The sequence below is a fragment of the Seriola aureovittata genome, chromosome 15, assembly GCF_021018895.1.
Source record: "Seriola aureovittata isolate HTS-2021-v1 ecotype China chromosome 15, ASM2101889v1, whole genome shotgun sequence".
NCBI lineage: Eukaryota > Metazoa > Chordata > Actinopteri > Carangiformes > Carangidae > Seriola > Seriola aureovittata.
In genome coordinates this window covers 24,093,922-24,112,573 of record NC_079378.1, presented here as the reverse complement: position 1 = coordinate 24,112,573, position 18,652 = coordinate 24,093,922, and the positions used below count along the sequence as shown (strand labels likewise).

Sequence of the window (18,652 nt, the reverse complement as noted above, 5' to 3'; positions counted from 1 at the left end):
AGTGCAGCAGAAACCAAGAGCACAAGGGGAAGAGCGGGAGCTACGGTTTCCTCCTCTCTCTTGAGGCTTCCTTCATCCTTAATAGAAAACGCCTCTGGAGTATCGCCCACACGGCCCCGGGGACCCCGATCATCAGGAGCCTCAACACAACACAAAAACCAGACAAGATCTAGATCAAGATCAAGTCTAGATAATAACGACGTCTGACGACATCTGACGTGGCACTGTGCTGTTGTGGATGTTTGGTGGTTGTTTGCTTCACTAGGATTAGGTTGTGGAAGACGTGAGTGTCGATGCAGAATCTACAGAGAGGACACCGGGCAACAGCAGCGACACCGACTTGGTCTCTAGAATTTCATATTTCCCCCTGAGGCAGGTCAACCAGGTTTTATCCCTACCATTACACCTGTTGTCCTCCATCACCATCATTAGGTTTCTGGGGGGATAAAAAAAAAATCTCTCTCTGGTGACCCCTGACCACAGCTCTGCTGCTCAGCCATATTTTCAGGACTGATGACATTTGCTCTCCTGGTGAGGAAAATATAGTTGTCATCTTTCAAACTGTACGTCCTTGACTCGGCCTACACGGCAACTCAACCTTGACTTGTGTCCGAAACATCACATGGAAAACATTTCACATAACTAAATACGCATTGATCAAGATCACTAACACACGTTTAGCCAAATCACAGTAATGATATTCACACATATACTGTGCTGTAGTAGTATTACCTGTACAGATAGTAATACCATGCAATCCTATACATGTCTTTAAAACCACAGTCTTTGCTGGATTTGCCTTTGAGTCTTCTATTGACTTCTAAAAGTCAATAAATAGGAATTAATAATAAGCCACCAGCTGAGTTAAAGATAATGTTTTACACCGAGTCTAGAAGGTTTTTGAAAAACGCCAAAATTTACACACTGAAGTCGCTTCACTTACCTCTGGTATATTATTATTTTATATATTTGATGCATGAAATCCTGCAAACCACACTGCAGTGTTTCAGATGATTTATTCCACCTTCCACACAGACATTGCTTGCATTCATTTCTGTATGGTATTGGGGGCAACTGTATCAAACTGGCAACACAGCATTGATATATCATCACCTTGGAGGTTGAACGTGTTTTTGTTTACACATCCAGCAGTTACAGAGAAACATTAGCTTTCATTTTGAGTCAGTTTGAGTCGTCTTTCTTGAAACCATGCGAATTTAAGTCCAATATTTACTGTGGTTTTAGCTCTGGTTTGGTCTCTACCAACTCCTGGGGGAAATATCTGGCTCCTAAGCAGCTAAATTCTCCACCGTGTTCACCCGCTAGTCGCTAACTTCTGTCTGTCGTTGGGTGCGAGGCGGGAAGTGAAAGCAGCTGCCTGCTGCAGCCGAAACAATGAGAACAGAGAGCATGAACCAAAACAGGAAATTTGCAGGCGAGAAAACCAAAACAATGATCTGAAAAACGCTAAAAAAGCTCCAAGGAGTTTAGGAGAACACCAGTCTGTTGACAACTATCTGCAGGTTTGACATGATGATAAAAACACTGATTAAAATGGATGACGACATCGTTCTGTCGGTCGGTTCGTCTCCGTGCTGCAGACTGAAATATCTCAACAGCTCCTGGATTTCCTCCACATACATACATTCATGTTTCCCTCCGGATGAATCGCAGCAACTCTGTTCATCCCTTAGCATCTTCTCCGAAGACCACAACCTTGTCTGGTTTGGACATTAACTACACTTTGTATTTCGTGCTAATATTAAATGTTAGCATGCTAACACACGAAGATAAGATGGGGAACAGGTAAACATTAAACCTAATAACCATCGGCAGGTTAACGCTCTCACTGTTAGCATGTTAGCGTGCAGGCGTTTGCATTTAGCTCAGCACTGCTGTGCCTACACAGCCTCTCACAGCTTCTTGTTTTACTACATTATATGGGAAATTAATGGAAATCAATGGTGGCCTTTTTTTTTTCTATAAAAACGATATGGCCCTTAATGGATATCAGAGACTCCTCTCATGATATATCTCTTGATTTGTCTCACTACACTTCTAATTGTAAATTCTCTTCACCTGATTCTCTCTCTTCCACTAAGATCGCAGCTCTCTCTCTCTCTCTCGCCCTCTCTCTGACGTACATGCTCACTCTCCCTTGAAAGACTTCACTCCTTGATGGCAGCATTATCACTGCAACCTCCTGACAAACAAACCCCCACTCATGCAACAAAGCACACACACACACACACCGTACATGCACACAAGACGTACACACTGCGTAGGCCCTCTGCAGTGCCTCTACCTCATTGACCACAGTATAATACTTCATTAGCTATACAGCAGATTTTACCATTCTAAGTGAGATTAGCTTCCTTTGTCTCCTTTTAGCCTCGGAAACGCTCCCTGCCATAAACCTCTCCGCTCACAAAGCCAATAACTTCAATGTCAAGAAATTTTATGTTTTCCTGGCATTTTTTAATATTCGCAATTCACTCCTTTCTTCTCAGAGAGTGTATGTGCTGGAAATAATCCACGGCCAATATGACGGATTGTGGCTCCGACACTGAAAACTGTTCCACTGTGAAAATACAGACGAAGGGTCAAAAAGCTGCTGTTTTATTAGTTTGAAAAAAAAAAACAAAACAGATACTTGTGTAAAAAAAAAGGCTGTGATGCAATTTTCTAAAAAGCTCATAAATTATAAAATGCATTGCAATGTGTTTGTATATTCAACTACTCTCTTCTGTAATATTAAACACAGTATTAACAATCAAACTGCTTAAGGCTGTTCCATAAAGGGCAGTCATTTGTCTTTCTGCACACAGGAAAGTAAAAAAATTCAGGAGGCAGTCCAGGGCCACAGAACTCCATTTTAAACCTTCCGAGAAATTTTCAGCGCAATTGATCATCACACTTGACTTCACAAAGCACAAAGCCTGAAGCCCGAAGCGCAGGGAGAGGGCTGCTCGGCGGCAGGAGCAGGGACGGAAATCAGAAACAGTAAACCTGTCCATCTGGGCCTGGTCCGTGTGGGCTGCTGGTTATTGCGCCGCGACAGCGAGGTCCACGCTGCGAGCGGCTGAAGTGGCGCTGTAATCCGACCCCGTGTGGGCGGTGCAACAGGCTCTGATTGCTTCTACGCTTTGATCTCGTGCAGATACAACAGTTTAAAAGAGGCGAATGATTATTGTTTTTCTTTTTCTATGATAGTAATTACCACAGCTGACTGCACACGAGCACTAAAGAGGAGGCATTAATCTGAAACCAGACACTGAAGGAAAAAAAGAGAAGTAAAGCTGTGAGCAGGAAGTAATTTCATGAAGGTTTCACAGGTTGCACAGGCACAGGTGTTTACTATGAAGCAATGTAATACATGCCAATCATACATATATATATACACACACATGTATATTACAGTGCAGGTTTTCTCTACTTCTTACTCAACAGACTCATCGTAGTTTTTTTCATTTCTACACTTATATATTTAACTCTTTAGTTCCTGGACACACATCACGACAGTCCAGTGGATTATATGAATATGATTTGTCTGTTCCAGTGTGGGTCAGCTGGTGTTGACGACCACATAAATATCATACAGCGTGTGATATGTAAAGAGTGTGAGCTTCAGTAACCCAGCTGCTGCAAACCGTTCCCATAAAGATTTCTTTAAACACGAGTGATGACGTCACTCGGGTGTCGTCTGATGGAGGCACGTGGACATACAAGAAAGAGGGCGGAGGATATGAACCAACCAGGTGAGGAAGGTTATGAGCTATAGGCTAAGCTAAGCTGCCCATACCTCTCCATCCAGGATCTCAAACAAACTATGATTGTTTTTTCCTTTTCCCTCTTTTTTTTTTTTTGGCCTTTCAGAGTAAATGTCACTGCATATAACAGCGTGAGCTTCTGGTTGCCGTCCATGTTCGTTTTGCTACAAGAAAACACAACAATTGGCTGTAGCAGGATTTACAGGGTTGTGCACCGCCAGAGCTCACCTCTCTCTCTCTCTCTCTCTCTCTCTCTCTCTGACCCCGTATATTATCCAGCTTTTCTAACTTAAAGCCCCTGGAAGCTTCAGATCTGAAGTATTTTCTATATAACATTAAATATTCATGACCACATGAGCAACAATCAAAGTCACTTATTAAGAGTTTAACACTTGGAAATCCTGATTGGTGCACAGAAGTATCTGTTTTGTAACTGACCCCGCCCACGTTAAACCTGTAAGAAGACAAAACATGGACATCACTGATACGTAATATCCAAAACTGTCCTCTTACAGAAAACACTGTAAACACGGGATCCAATTCAACGCTGATAAAGAAAATCATTTTTCTTGAATATTTTTATCTTATGGATCCGACAGTGACGGTGGAGAGCAGAGAGGGAATGAATGGGCTGAAACTGTTCTGCAGGCGTTTACTCCTGCTGCTTTAGAAAATGGAGACACTTTGACTGTAATCAGCTTCTCATCCATTTTTCACGTATTGATCATACTTTGAAATCACAACAGTATGCAAATCAGCCTGGCTGTTGACCAGCTGCCGGCTATTCACATTGGCCAAATAAATAGATTTGTGTTGATGACAGTGATGCACAAATGTTCACTTTCCTTCTCCCTTTTATTTTGGATTGATTCCATTCAGGTCTCCTTGCAGTGTGAGGGCAGCGCCTCGCTCGTGAGACATTTCACTGAGCCTTCTGTGACGGTTCGTGAATTATTCATTTAAACATGATTGACCGCGGGATTGAATTACGGGACTGATTGATCAGTGGGCTCGTAAAAAGGAGTCCCAATGACCACTGAAACCTAAGTGTGAGTTAAATGACTGGAGGGCGGAGCAGCCGACGTGCTGCTAAACCACTGCAGGATTGAAGTGCATCAGTCAGGTTTGGTCACACACCGTCCCGATTCTTATTCTCTCTGTGTAAAATCACATGTGGTGGATGTTAGCTGGGTGACTGATGAAAATGTGACTGTACACTGAATGCTCCCGATATTTCTGATTGAATTACATTGAACCAATACCATGTGACGTCATTAGCTAATAAAAAGGATAGAAACAGCACTAACACAAAGGGCTTTCTGTATGCGCTGAAAAAATGTCACTTCTCTGAAGAGGATGATTACGCTGTAACTGGCATTTATTTTCCTGGTCAATTCAACAGATTATTTTCTTGACTAACACATTAAATGTTTAGTCAATAAAATGCCAGCAAAATGTGAAAAATGCACATCACAGTCTCTTTGAGTCCAAGGAGACGTCTTCAAATGAATTATTCTGTCTGACAGTCGTTCGGAAACTCAAACATATTCATGTTACTGTCACAGACGGCCGAGAGAACCAGGAAATATTCACGTTTGAGAAGCTGGAACCTGTGAATTTTTGCCATTTTTGCTTGAAAAATGACCTAAACTTATTAGTCAGTGAATTTCCCGATGATTGACCACTAGATTAATTGGCAAACCGTTGCAGTTCTAAGACAGATGCAACACTGTTTTCATCCTGTGCCACCGACCAGCACCAATCTCTCTTTATGTCATAAAGCACTTCATCAGATTTCCAGCGAACACAATGACACATGATCTGCGAAGGCTCCGAGGCGACTGCCCGTTTGTTTACTTAATTAAACAAATGTCTCGGCTAATGGTAGAAATCAGTTGTTACTCTGTTGTTACACAACAGCTGCAAATGGCAGGAACAACATTCCCACAGATATCAGGTTTATATAGAAACGTCTGTGAACCTGCTTCGTGTTTCCAGGAGATTTTTATCTTCAGTTTTTATCTCTGCTTCTCTCTCTCTCTCTGTCTCTCTCTCTGTCTCTCTCTCTCTCTGTGTCTCTCTCTCTCTCTGTGTGTCTCTCTCTCTCTCTGTGTCTGTGTCCTCCATCAAAGCAAAACAACAAATCTCTGTGTCCCTGATTTTTCATTACTGCCTGTCTCTCTTTATCCCTCAAGGTTCAAGTCTGAGCCGTGTGTTTTGTCTGTTTCTTCTCTCTGTTTATGCATGAAGTGCTGGACATGCCCTCCTTGTGTACTAGAATAATCCCAGATTACACATAGATATTCAGTGTGTGTCTGTGTTTGTGTGTATATGCGTACCCTTGTATGTACACACATCTTCTTTCTTTTTACTCTCTAGTTCTACGTAATCTTGTGTCTTGTAATTTCCTCTTTGCAACCACTGACCTCTCCACCCTGTTAAATTGTTGTAAAATTCAGCAATCCAGCCTCAACAAAACACTAATCAGATCTTGGATTTTTTTCAGTGCTGCTGTTCAGTCTGCATCAACGAGAGAACCTGACCCAAATGTCACTTCCCATTTAGGGTGAAGGAATGAAATAAAAAAGAAGCTGTCTGCCATTGGGGAATTGTTGAAAATGAAAAAATGGTTGAAATTATAAAAGAATAATCATGGTAACTGCTGCTCCTGTTTTCAACACCACTTATCAACCAGAATTTCTCATATTCGGGAATCAAGGCTCAGCATCAGCTGTGCCGCATGCAGCGTGAAGCTGAACATTTATATATGTCCATGAGTGTTTTTCTGCTCAGGGGAGAGCGGGACGGCGCACGCTGTTTGTAAAATAAAAGGTGTTGTTTGCATATTGCAGAGTCATTACAGGAGATGTCTTCCTTTTGCTGTGTGCGGTAAAGCTCCTGAATTTAAAGGCAAAGCACCCGTCACTTTTTATAAGAGAGAGGAAAAGGGAGGAAAAAAGCCACACGAGCAACAAAGCGGACCTTAATTATTGCTCCAGTCCAGACAAGAAAGGAAATAATTGAGAAGCCTTAGAAGCAGGAAGTACAAACATCTTCACCAGAATATGTTCAAATATGATTTCAGGATATTTTCTTTGACAAAAAAAAAAAAAAAAAAAAAGAAATCCATCTAAAATTAAAATTAGTCCACATATTATTATGTTTTTTTTTTAATCAGTTCTTCCTCAGGTCCAGTGGCTGATGTATGGCAGCTGCCTCCAGAATCATTTACAGGCCTTGTGTGAACGACATACTGTTGCATGTTTAGATGACCACGGAGCTCTGCGGGCAGCAGGGAGGGTAACATGTGCTGCATGTGTTTGAGCTATCAAAAAAAAAAATTAATTAAAAAAAGAGCAGCAATAAGAGATACGGGTTTACAGCACACACGAGTCAGTCACGTTCAAATGTGTATTCTCTCAAGTCAGTTGGCAAAAATCTGCACTCGGCTTGGCATGCCCAATGTACCCTACTGGCTGCCAGCTGTCACTCAGGAAGACAGAAAGATGGAGGATAGAGAATAAGGGGGGGGGGGGGTAAAAGGGAGTGGTGATGATGTGAGGACACGAGGCTCGAGGCTTTCTTTCTCTCTCGTTCCTCATTTGTCTTTCTGATGATAACAAAATAACATGGCAGCCACGAAAGAAGAGAGGTCGACGTCAGAGAAAACAGCGCTGAAGGAAAAGAAGGAGAGAGTGATTTCATGGAAACCAAATATGAAAAACCATTTTTCATGCCGATGGACAAAATACCAAATACACCACAACATAGTGAGTCTTCATGCGTTACTCTAAATGAGTGCAACCCATGACCCATTAACCATATAGAAAAATGTGGCGCCTGATGCATACTTTGAATTGCTTTGTTTGCAGAGCAGTACAGGTTTACCCACAGCCTGTTGCAGTATTCATTACAGTACTCCTCAAACTAATTAGGACAGACTGGGGGAAAATAAAGCTCCTCTGTACAAAGAGCAGCTCCTCATATGAGGAACAAAAGAGGCACATTTTGGCCCGAACAAAGAAACACACATCCTTTGGGCGTAGATTTGTTTTCCTCCTCTAATAGGCACCGGCCCCAGTTTATTATGCCAGCAATAAAAAAAAATGTTTTTTCCAAAATATGATGAAAATACAAATTCATCAATATGAGTGAAAATGTGATGTCTAGTCTTCTTGGTGCCACGTTCGCCTCTGCACTGAGAAACACAAGCTGCGGGTTTGTGAACAAGTAAATGGAGTCATTCAGATTTTTTAGAGCTGCTCCGTTCCCATTACAAGCAAACTACAATTACTAGTAAACAGCAGAAAAATGAAAAGTCCATTTTCGAGAAAAGCTTGTTTTCTACTCTAGTATGATGAATGGGGACTGTAGTGAACCCCTAATGGAGCCTGCTGCACTAACAACCCACTGTAAAAAATCTGATGTCACGACTTTTCTCTCTGACTTTGGGGCCATCAATCAACAGACCGTACAGTCGATGCCCTGCACACAGAGAATTTCAGCTTAGTTACTCTGTCAGGAGCATGTGCACAGAGGTTTGGTTGGAAAATACTGGATATCAGCACGTTGGATTTGACATGAAGTTACTTGATATTCTTTGCCCTGCTGCAGCAGATTTACAGATTAATAGATTTTTCTTCAGGCCTTTCATGTTACACGACTGAGCATGACACATGGATACAACTCGCTCATGTTCCACCTCATGGGAAACATTAATATTTAATTCCTGTGGCCTGTATAACTGGGCAATGCTCTGAATCTTGGCTCATTTTTTTTTGACTGTGTGTACAGTATATTCTGTCAGCAAACGTCACATACAGCTCTGTTACTGATGAAACCAAACAGCACGATGGCGTCGACGTTTCATAAGACACTGATTTCTGTGATTTACTGAGAACACGGGATCAGTAAATCATTACAAGACACATTCGGCATCATCAGCTGGATTTAAACGCTTTAGTGTCGACAAATGTCAATATACTGGTTCCTCGGAAAGCTCCATTCACGTCTCATTTAGAGCCTCATCATAATAAAGGTAAACCACCATTAACTGCTGACTGTTTTGCATTTTAAATGTGAAAGCTCTCGGCTTCTTAAATGACTCAGTTTTTAAATTTAAAGCACAACTGTGATTTTCAAAATCATCCATGCAGATAATAATTACCAACACGGAAGCCTCAAACTGCTGCAGGATCAGTTAGAGCAACACGACATGGACCATACAGATCCACCCAGCGTCGCATCTACCGGTCTAAATGACATGCTTTTTCAGGGCTGTTTGAGCTGTAATTATACTCAGCATGTCCGTGTGCAGTGGTTGACTTCCATGTTGTGTTAAAAGTAGTTAAGAACTGCAAGTTGTTTAAAAGGAGCTGGCGTGCAACTGTTTGATCCAACCAGTGTTTTTTCTTTTTTTAAGGGTTTAAAGCTTAAAAAGAAAATGTGCAGGATTCAGAAAATCAACCTCCCATGTAATAAAAACACATTTCCAGTGGGAAACTGTGTCCAGACAATAAGGCCAAAGGTTTGAATTTTTCATTATTGCACTCAAGATTATCAACGTTATATCTCGTGTGTTTGTTCCCAGGGCCTGACGCCAGAATGAAGGACGAACTGAGAGCGGATGTAGTTTGCTATTCCAGTCTCTGAACATCTCAATATAACATAACATTGCCTGTGGTAGAGCAACACAGGCTCTTTTGAGACGGATGAATTTTGTGATTTTATTCCAGCTCAGTACGCTCCCACAAGCAGCTTCAAGCTACTGATGTTTGCTCCCGCAACTATTGTTATTCAACATTCAATTTAGAGACTCAAAGATACACTTCTAAAAAGTAAAGCCAGATACTGAGCAGTGGCAATGCAGAGATGACCCCAGCATCCCAACACAGTGTTTTATCTGCAGAGCTTTCATCTGTGGACGAACCGGTCATTCTGCACGCACGTCCCGAGTAAAGCGATTCTGATGCTCGCAGAAGAAAAAGACCGAGGCATCAAGAGCTTTAGTTTCTGTCAAAACGGCAGACACACAAAGTTTTCAAAAAGACTAAAATTAATGCGAGAAGCTGTTTCTTTGGCCTCAAACCACAGTAAATAGTTATATCAGCATCACAGCTGATGTAATCAGGGAAAGATATGCACTGCACACACAGCAAGACTGGAGCATAGCAGGGGGGGGGGAGCTGCTCCTGCCTGGTCCTTTTACTGATATCATGAAATTGTCAATCTCTCATCTTTGCACCTGCACTGGCTGCGGTTCAGTTTTATAATGTGAACTTAACCCTGTCTTCTTCTTTTACATATTAACAAAGGTTCATAACCTGATAGGCCGAGAGTCTGTGCTGCAGGACTGACTGTCACAGGCTACAGACCTGGTGCTTAGTGCTTCCCCAACGTTCACCCACAGACCTCGCATCCTGTCTCCTGTGTTTACTGAATTCATATAATAATTATTTATCCATTACTTTTGGGGATCTGTATCAACAATCTATATCAGAAGATCGTCAGTAACTATCAGCTACTTATCCATCACTTCTCGCTGTTTCATGTGTACACATTTTTAAAGCAGCTCATCATTTCTGTTGTTTTCAAATCGCTGGAGCTGCTGAACAACGTTTCCACAGAGCTGGTGGCGGAGCAGACGTTCCTCTGGTTGGTCTCACACACAAACACCTCCGTGGAAGCCTAATGTGAGTTCTGCCACCCCAGCACCACCGACACCATCAATCTGCACAGGAGGCTGACGAAACAGCTGACCCATCTGACTTCCAACAATCCCTCCTTAAAATAGTAAAAAAAACTAACAAAACAAAAGACAGTATCGGCCGACAATGTGAGACAGGAAACAGGCGTAAACTGGTGGTACTGTCTGCTCTCAGACGTACCACACATCATGTCATTGCTGGGTGAGTTTATTGCTCTTAATACTTTGACAAGCTTGGACTTCCTGCTGTTCGCACCGTCGTCTTAACGAACTAATATCCTGTTTATCCACATGCAGACGGATTCTTCTCACTTGCGTGCGACGAGAACATTGAAGTGAAAGCTGTTGATTCAGAAAGCTGAGGTACAAACCGCCTGGATTTATGTCAGGACTGATGAACAGCATGCATTGTGTCACAGGTACAATCATTTATGCTCATTACGGTCTTTTTTCACACTCTGTTTGACTTCAGCACATTTCGATTCTTGGAAACATGTAAAAGGCCACGTTTGAATGTCCATTTCATACATAACAGCTGCTAAAAGGTGTTAGATTCTTAGGTGGCTGTTAAATTACATGCTAGGTAGAGCCATGAAGGGCGTCTTTAGCTGCTGCAAATGATTGTGTTTAAGGAGCATTTGAACCAAAACCTTTTACCTTGGACACAACTGACTCTTACAGTGAAGACCGCACACGGTGAAAAGTATTCATAACTATCAGGATTCATTAGTATATTATATTTCGTCCTAGTTTGCAATCAACATTACAACAATCAGCAGCAATTAAGGAACAATTGGAAATGTTTTCATGTCCATTTGTATTTTATTTGCCTTGGAAGGATTTGGGTTTGGAGTGCATGTGCTGATATCGCCACTCCCGCTCTGCCAAATAAATAGCGCTCATAAAACTCCGGCGTCTGCTGCACAGGATGGCAGGAAGTTTACAATAAATGTCCGGATAAATCCATGAAAGTCGGCGTTGCCAACTCTTCTCCATTGAAATACACTAATGGCTGCTCAAAAAGTCACACAAAGAAGATGACGCAATACCGTAATTATCATGTAATTTAAGACAATATTTTATTTATTATCATAATGGAGGAATTTACAGCGTGAAAAGGAGGAAGCTGGGTGTCGTGAGACCGAGCTGCGGAGCTGCAGTCGTTCGGCTCACTGGAGGTAGAGACACATCCTGTCACAAGCTGCCCCTCTCTTGTCTCCCAGCCAGCTGACTAACACTCATCCAATGAACCTCAGTTTTGTCAGCAGTAGTTCAACGTGCTGTTTACCCTGCAAATGTACAACTAATTAATTTGTGGTCATGGCCAAAGATAGAGTCCGTCCAGCTCAGCACAGGCCTGTGGCAAGGGCACCGAGGGCCACACTGGTTCCAGAAATCCCTCCCTTCCTTCACCTCCTTTCTTCCCCTCCCTCCCCTCTAACTAACGCTTTCACTGAAGAAGAGAAGGACTGTGTTTCTGTTCCTGCTGCTGCAAATAGCAAGTGGCTGGAGGAAGGCTTTCATTAAAACAGTATAAACAATGGGCGTAAAATGCATTTTTCAATATGACAGATTCCTTAAAGATTACATGTAAACCCAGAGAAAATCTGCAGAAATTAGATCTCAGAAGTTGTAAGAGCGCTTCACAGTGTTCCACCGGATATATGCAGCTATATCGTCTCCTTGATGACAAACAGCCTCTTTTATACCCTTCATCTGAATACCTGCTCATAAATTTTCCCTTTTGTTACAGAGTCGGACTAATTGGTACTCATGCAGTTCCTTAATCAGCATTGTTTACCACTATGGCACTGAAAATAACACTATGGGATTCTTGGAATGACTTACCTTGCAATTAACATCATGAGTCAATATTGACTGTAGGTGCTTTCCATCAAAACTAACCAGAACTTATTCTCAGGGGCTGTTTTAATCCTGTTTCTCAGTCCATCTCCGGTCTGTTCTGACAGGTTTCCACTGCCCACCACAGACACTGCAAACCATCAATTTTTCAGCAGTAATGGCAACAATGGGTAGCAGGAAGGCTGTCATTCCTATAATGACTGTGCTGTCATGAATATAATGGCTATGCTGTTATGTTTTATAGACAGGAAGTTCACATATTCCTAGTGTGAGTGAGAGCCGCTGCAGCTGACGGCAGCTAGCTCGGCTGCACTGAAGCTGCATCATCTGGAAGCTGTGATGTTACAGATCTCATCTTTTAGTTTCTGCATGAAAAAGTCATGTTGATGTTATATGATGTGTTGAAACTAATCTGTCAAAGATCAGGACAAAATTATATGAACATCAGTCAAATGTCAATAACATCAATAAGCCAAATGCCAGTGAGCAATATTAGTCGCATTCACAGCCAAGTGAAACGAGCACTAATGATTTGGGACTGGCTTATCACTGGCAGCAACAGCCCGGTCGCCGATCTGCTACAGGTTGCCAAGTAAGGCAGACTTACAGCGAGCTGGTCATTACTGAATGTATGCCCCGAGGTGAACTGCAACAATGAATGACTCTCTATACATTATCCATCTTATTACATAGCTGCCTGCGAAATGCATTAATCACCTAACACAACATACTGAGTTTAAATGTTTTTTCCTTATTGCACTAAAGTAATTAGCAAGGCCGCTCAGCACCGCGGCCACAGAGACGTTTGTAGCTAGCATCCACGGCTACACAGTGAGAGAACGACTGCAACATAAACAGACCCAGCAGAACCTCTGTCCAGTCTCTGACAGACGATAAAAACAGATTGTGTTCTCCACATAAGTCTGAATAATCTGGGATCTGCAGTAACTTCAAATACTGTATCACAAAAGTAACACAATCGACCCTCAGACAGATGCACCGCACTTTAACGTGGCTCCTCCTGCGCACAAACAAATGAATTAAACAGCCGCACTATTCAATAACCATGTTAATGACCAGACATCTAATAGTTCTGAGGAGCTGAGCTGGTCATCCAACTGTAAATCTGAATCACCCCCGTCTCTATTGATGTACGACCGAGCCATGCAAATCAATTCAGCAACACTCTGCAGCATCAGCATCACAGCGACGGTGCAACCAGCAGGATTTTGGGCGGATTTTCTTTATGTCTTTATTTTTGAAAGGTGAGGATAAGTCAGAAGACCGAGTGATGTAATTAGGCCATTCACCATGACTGCCATCATTACCGCCAGAAGCAGGCCTCGGTGCCAGCGAGTCAGAGGGTAGCCCATCCAAGAATATCTCTTCCAACTTTCACAAGATGAACTGCCATCTGTTTGTCTATCGCCTGTGTGCCACGGGCGCAGGTTAGACCAAGTTATTGCAGCAGGCATGTCTGAAGCCTCTGCAGTCACCAGTCCTCATCTCTGCCTTGCTTCACCTCTGGGGGCTTTTGCCAGATCTACCTCCACTCTGACATTCAACACATGGGATCACTCAGTGAGCTGCAGTGGGAATGTGGCCCGGGTGAGGTTATGGACTTGGGTTGGTCAACATCATCTCCCACAATCCTTCCATGATCTGACACGAATGCTTGAAACGTGGCGAGGACATGATACAGAACGAGATGCAGCGAAATGATTCAAGTCTGACTCATTTTGATTATTAGTGGCATTATTTCCCTTTTCTTTATTTTTTTTTAATCAAGATCAGATCGAGTGCACGAAGCAAGCTGTGGACACACGAGCTGCTCCCTGTTGCTGAGATCCTCTGCTTCACAACATTCCTGTTTTAACGTTTAGATTGTGGCATGTTGTGTTCAGCTGTTTTACCAACTTAATGATAATTTAATGGGCGTTCATGGCAGGAGGCGCTGCTGCAGGAGTCACATATGCAGTGATTCTGTCCACAAGTCTCTGTCAGATAAGTCAATAGACCGCTAGCGGTGGGGGTGGGGGTGGGGTTTGAGAGGCTGCAGGTTATCCAGAACTCACCTGACCAACTTTAGCCTACAATCTTCACCCCCTTCCCCTCCTCCTCCCCTCCCCTTCCCCCCGAAAACCAGATCGGCGGCTCGTGCAGGATTGAAGCAGATTCAGACTGAAGCTTTTATTTTAAACAGACCTACCTGTAACTAAAACGCAGATCTTTACTCCATTAAAGACACAGTGCAAAAATCATGTTGATGCTTCAATACTGTTTTTTTTTTTTTCTTGCGTGAAGACCTGCGCCAATCATTCCCTAACCCCTCCATCTGTGTGCTGTGTCTTCTCCTTTGTTTGGATTAATATCCAGACCGGGCCTTCGAACCACAGTCCGCGGATTATATAACTGACTGCCGGCGGTTCCCTGAAACCCGCATCCTCAATCAAGTGGTTTGGCATTTGCAAAGAGTCGATTGTGTTGTTTCACACAGACAGACCCAATTGTTTCTTGAACCGTGCCACAAACACAAGACAAAAAAAAACCCAAAACGTGTCAATTACTTGTTGGGCTTTAACGCGCCATAAAACACTGCTGAGGTGTGAGTGAGGTGGGTTTTTTTTTTTTTTTTTTAGCCACATCGGGTGATGAAAAGCATATTTGTCAGTCCGTGCACATCAATCAAGGCTCACCTACCGGGTGGTGCTTCGGAAGCCACACTCTCTCCCTCGGCTGTGTCCCTCAGATTTGGCCGCCCTCTCCCCGTACCGCTTCTCCGCTGTCCTCCAGAACCAGGTGTGACCACAATCTCGCCTTGTTGTATTCCCATATGTTGTCGCCAGCGCAATTACGAATGCTCCAGTAGATCAGTGACTGGATAGCCTGGGTGATCATGTGCTGCCAGCTCCTTTCTCTCCGTGTGTCTCCTCTGTAACTGCTCCCTCCGCCCGATTATCTCCCCGCTGCGGCACTGGCTACATGGTAATACGGAGACATAAAACGTGCCTGACTCGCTGGCGAACTTGTGCGCCTTATTATGGTAATTAGTCGCCGGACCGGTCCGTGCTCGCTCATCCGTGCACCTTTGCAAAATATGCTGGCTCGGAGCTACATCCGCTATTTGCACTGAATAAATTGGCCCCGAGACGATGAAACCTGTTTTTTATTTAGCAGGAGAAAAAAAACCAAAAAAAAAAAACCCTCCAATCTGCCGGCTGAGGCTGGAGTAGAGGAGCAGAGGAGAGAAAGACTGAGGCGTAAAGGATGGAGAGGATTAAAGGAGGAGAAGGAGGAGGAGGCTGGAACACATTTGTGAAAGCCTTTCCTCTATATGTCCTTTGGAAAACAGTACCGTGCATATTTCCCAAATGTCTCTCCCTCCCTCTCCTTCTCCCTCTCTCTCTGTCACTCAGCTGTTCCCATTTTTTATTCTTATGTGAACTTGCCATTAAGACCTAATCTATCTATCTATCTATCTATCTATCTATCTATCTATCTATCTATCTATCTATCTATCTATCTATCTATCTCTCTATGTTACTGTAACCTACTGTCTCTGTGTCGTTGTGAATGAATGATATCACCATGAGTCTTTGTGCAGTTGCATTCTGAAAAACAAATCTCCCTCAGACTTAGTCGTGGCTGGTCTCAGTCCGTCCCTCTGTGCCAGATTGATGGATGTTTTTTTTTGTTTGTTTTTTTTGTGTTTTTTTTTAATTAGAGCTCCACTCAGCTCAGAGCAGCATGTTGGGCAGGTTATGATTCTGTCCCATCATGGCACTGTTAGTCCGAGGGCTGACAGCGAGTGTTTTCAAAGCGGTCCTCAAATTGGTTGGGCATCTGGTCCAGTCCCCAGAGTGATGTGGACCACGGTTTGCTGTGGGAGGAATGGAGCCGTGTGAGGACTGAGTGTTGTGAGTCCCACTGGTGGAGCTGAGATCAGACCAGCTGCTTACATTTCAGTTGTGCATCAAAAACCAATACTTGCCAGCTTGAGAGCTTGTGATTAGGCGTGGCATGGCTCCAGCAGCCTCTCTTTCCCTACCTACATGTGCACATGTCAGCGTGCAAAATGTGCCGTTTCTACAGCTTTCATCTTGTTCTACACCCCTCGATCATATTCTATGAAAAGCCGTGTTTCTGATTTGTGTAGAAAAGCAAAATTTTATAGATATAAGGCAAAACTGTAAGCAAAGATCAGTGGCTCATATGATTACAATGCAGAGCATCACCGTATAACATTAATGATTCAGCAGGACCTTGAAAAATGAAAAGTGCAGCACTCATAGTTTTCTATGCCATCATGCACTCCTGTGCTCACAGTGCATTTGATGTAATTTTGGGCACTTCAAATTTATGTCAGTGTTTCTCTGGGAAACAATCACTGCAACATCAGAGAGTGTTGCAGCGTGGCACAAATGATAACCTTAGCCCTCTGAAAAGAGAGAGTAAGTGCGGCTCTACTCCCCGAGAGATGAAGATTGACAGAAAGGCAACGAGGCCCGTTTGATGTGTTGTTTCAGTCTCTTCGCACCACACTGATGTGGGGTGCACGGGAATGTGCATCTTAATAATCCTAACCTGAACTAGAATGGCACCGAGAGAGCGCAGACCTCCGCCAAGGCCAGTGTCAAACAACATGCGCCAGACTTCAGAGAAAAAAGTTCATAAAAAATTCATAGTAAATGATCCAGATCGGCCCCAAAACTGAACGAGCTCCTCCCTGAGCCGTGATCCATCCCTCCTCCACGTTTGGTGCAAATCACTTCAGTCCTTATGATGTGATCCTGCTACAAATAAACAGTCACAGAGGTGACGATGTGCTCTGTTAACTCGTTAAGCTAACATGATTCCATACCAGTGTTGTGACAGGGGATTTTCATGAGGTGTTTGGTGAGAAAGAAGGCTTGTTGGTAGATGTCAGTTACTTGTGAAAGGTGAGTGCCTCTGGCAAACTGTGTGACATTAGTGTTTGGCTGAATGTGCAGCACGCCTCAGACATTTCCTACTAGAAATATACAAAACCATCAGAGGAGCCATCTGCCGTTATGTGCATGCAAGTCACCGATAGCTCCAATCACTGCCGGCCTCATGCTGGCAGGTCCAGACATTTCAGATGGTCTGCAGACCCACTGTTGATTTTTTTTTACAGCAGCTATGCAATCAAATGGTAAGATGAGCTGAGCTTTATGTATTCTGCCCTTCATTTATTTGGCTGCTCGGGGTGCAAATTGAAACAGTGAGTGGACTATTACGCCAGATGTGTTGTACTGGCTAATGTCAACAATCTTGTTTGAGTGTATGACTGGCTGTCAGCGGTTGATGTGGGTGTAACAGTAGCGTGCGCATTCTCAAACATGTTAATTAAATTTGCCTGGTTCTTGTAACACAGGCTAACAGTGATTTGCTGTATGCGCTCAGACCGGCGACATCGCTGTCTCTGGCGTCTGTCCTGTGTTCCTGGCTCCTGTTATCGCAGCTGTGAAGATCATTTTGTGATTAAGTGGCTCTCAGTCCATCCAAAGAACTATTGTACAGCTGGATGTGACTTGCCATTAACGTGGCCCTACTGTAATCACACTACAGACTGAGTGAGAGCTTGAGCGTTACGTGATGTTTTCTTTAGATGAACATGCACCAGGTCCATGTGAATCTCCCATAAAGCATCTTTACAATATTGGGCTGTAACTCCACGGAAACAGTTTGCTGTAGTTTGGAGCTAGTTGCACTTTTGCCTTGTATCATTTAGATGTAATGAACAACATGGTGATTGAGATCATGAGGTTCAAAGTCACCTTTCTCCCCTCGTCTGTAGGAGTGCCCAGCCAGCATCCAGGACTCAGCGATGGACTGAATCTAATATCTGACCCCCCTCGTGACACTTCGTTCATCTTTTCTGTCTCCCACTGCCACTGCTCTCCATCCATGCTGCATTTCTCTCCTTATCCTCCCTCTCCATGGCGTCTCAGTGGGAGTGGGAGTATAATTACGCAGTCAGACGGTGTTTACAGACGCAAAAACGCTTTAATTTATTCCAACAGTTAGCAGTAATTCCCCACTTTAATTTATAGCTCCTTCACCCAGTGGGAAAACGAGAGAAGCAGATAGTGAGAACGAGGGGGGAGAGAGCAGGAGCATATGGACTTTATATTACAGAATACAGTCAAGTACAACTTCTACATGGCGTTCACACATGTAAAATCCATCACCACTGGTTTTACTGCACATTAAAGTTGTTTTTTTCCAATCAGCGTTGTGTTTCAGCTCTCAGCTCAGTGATGGAAGGACTAGAAACAGAAGATGTTCATGG

At 43.3% G+C, this 18,652-nt stretch overlaps 1 protein-coding gene across 4 annotated transcripts in view; it reads right to left on the bottom strand.

Annotated features, from left to right (window-relative positions):
- The window catches only part of flrt1a (fibronectin leucine rich transmembrane protein 1a), a 39,813-nt gene extending 24,634 nt beyond the window's left edge, over window positions 1-15,179 (bottom strand). For 2 of the 4 annotated variants that reach the window (XR_008829775.1, XM_056398423.1), the window contains exon 1: window positions 15,040-15,179. The gene's annotated coding sequence lies outside the window, so the exon portion shown is untranslated. Of the gene's footprint in view, window positions 1-15,035 lie in introns of all 4 variants that reach the window. The other 2 variants (XM_056398424.1, XM_056398425.1) reach the window with 2 other exon arrangements.
- Window positions 15,180-18,652: the final 3,473 nt, after the last annotated feature.